The sequence below is a fragment of the Alosa pseudoharengus genome, unplaced genomic scaffold (genome assembly GCF_046254945.1).
Source record: "Alosa pseudoharengus isolate Yale_2024_CS ecotype anadromous, Long Island Sound unplaced genomic scaffold, YU_APseudo_1.1 YU_APseudo_1.1_scf_2, whole genome shotgun sequence".
Taxonomy (NCBI): Eukaryota; Metazoa; Chordata; class Actinopteri; order Clupeiformes; family Clupeidae; genus Alosa; species Alosa pseudoharengus.
Window position 1 is genome coordinate 58,387,817 of NW_027468663.1, and position 2,500 is coordinate 58,390,316.

The window sequence follows — 2,500 nt, forward strand, 5'->3', positions numbered from 1 at the left end:
GCAGAGGGATACTACATACTACATACTGCACTATGGCTAGGGTGGAGGGATACTACATACTACATACTGCACTATGGCTAGGGTGGAGGGATACTACATACTGCACTATGGCTAGGGTGGAGGGATACTACTGTGGTCACTGGGCTGGGAAATGTACTTCAGTAGCTCCTCTCAAATCTCTTTCAGTACAGGGCAGACTGAAGCGTCCCGTACAAAGAGTTAAGGTGAGTGGTGCCCAACAGTTCCTTGCACCACACCACGTCTTCACAGAATCCCGCAGCCGAGTAACGTGTGAGTAACGTGTGAGTAACGTGTGAGTAACGTGTGAGTAAAGTGTGAGTAACGTGTGAGTAACGTGTGAGTAAAGTGTGAGTAAAGTGTGAGTAAAGTGTGAGTAAAGTGTGAGTAACGTGTGAGTAAAGTGTGAGTGAGTAAAGTGTGAGTAACGTGTGAGTAAAGTGTGAGTTAAGTGTGAGTAACGTGTGAGTAACGTGTGAGTAACGTGTGAGTAAAGCGTGAGTAAAGTGTGAGTAAAGTGTAACGTGTGAGTAAAGTGTGAGTAAAGTGTGAGTAACGGTTTCTCTTAACACCATGCGCGTCCTCTCAGGCAGGGTGCGATTTGTAGGGGGGGATGGTGAGGATTTCCCCCCTCTGGTTTTCCTATCCCTACCTCTGCTAAATTATTTTTATCGTCGGGGGGGACAACATTTATCCCCCTCTGCCCCTCATATTGATTAATGCTACTTCATATAAGTAAAGCGCTGCAACGTGAGAACAGTCTAGTAGGCTAGCCTACATAATAATCTGACATCAGAAACACACCGTCACCGTCAGCACTGATGCTGCTGACAGTGGCTGCGTGATAACTTAATTTGGCCTTGATCATGCAGGACATTTCAGAATGTCGAGTGTGTAATCCATCATAAATGGCTAGGTTCAATGGAAAAGTTAGCTGGACAAATGAAAGAAAACGAGAAGGATTCAGTGAATTATTTTCATAAAACTTCAAGTTGCCCTATAACTTTACTCCAAACTCTTCACTGCACTGCAATTAACTGACAGTATGATAGGATAGGCTATTTATTTTCTGTAGGCTACAATAAACACATTTATTTTTTAAACTTTTGCAATATTACGCACTTGGCTACTGAACGCAAATCAGCAGGAGAGAGAATGCACGTAGCCTACGCAGCATGTAGCGCAATGTGTAGGCTATTTGGTTACAAACTAACACTGTCAGCCAATTCACTAACTTAAGACTTCAGTGCCATAATATACAACGTTTTTTACACAACAAATACAGAAAGAATGTTGGCAGCAAAAGTAGAGAAGTCATTTCAGATGGGGCAAGAACAAGGTGAATTTGTATGCTTGTCAAAACGTAGTCCTACCCTGCATTAGAGGAGCTGATCATCATACCAAGCACACTCGCTGTTTAAAGTCAAACACCACGGTAAACTAAAACTAAAATGTTACAAAGGTGGCAAAAATAATATAGGGTATTATTAGCCATGACATCACTAGGCTATGAATCGTTTGTAATTTTTTTTTTTTTTTTTTTTTGGGGGGGGGTTACAAACTTATTCAAAATCATCCCCCCCTCTGGTTTTTACACAAATCGCACCCTGCTCTCAGGCCTCATGAGGTCATCTTCATATCTTTCTTTGAGCTCACGGCATCCCCCACCCAGGGCTGGACAGAAACCATGAACACACATATATATATATATACTGAACACATATATATACATATATATATATATATATATATATATATATATATATATATACTGAACACATATGCATATATATATATATATATATCCTGAACACATATACATATTTATATATACTGAACACATCCTGAGCTACCGCGAGTACCCAGCAGGGGGAGCCAGAGACCAGCAGCTCCCAGAGCCGCATACAGAGAGCGTTTGACCAACTCAGATCATGTGCCATGTTGGAGACCCACGACAGATGACTACTGCGTGCCCTATGGGAAGAATAGGCTATGTTGAAATGAATCAGATTACTACAGCGGAATCCTATGGGGAGAATAGGCTATGTTGAAATGAATCGCTTATTAGGCATATAAATGTTATCATCATCGTACTGTATGTATGTATGTATATAAAAGGTCCTTATGGAAATATTCCAGTGTATATTTATCTTCTATATCTGAAATGGGAGTGTAAAAATGCCCATTGTAGTGAATGACCACGTCGCCCAATAAGTCTTGGAGCAGTGGTGACCTCTCAGGTCAAATACAGAGGAGCATTCAGTAACTTATTCTACATCTACAAACACACTTTTTCTGTGCTTCCAAAAACGTCATGAGTAGCAACTGAACTCTTGCCAAACTTACTCACAGTCTTTTGACAAAATACACGATAAGACAATGCTAATGCGACCGACAGCACACACACACACAGAGAGAGAGAGACTGGGGTGTGTGTGTGTGTGTGTGCTAATGTGACCGACAGCACACAAGTCAAAACTAG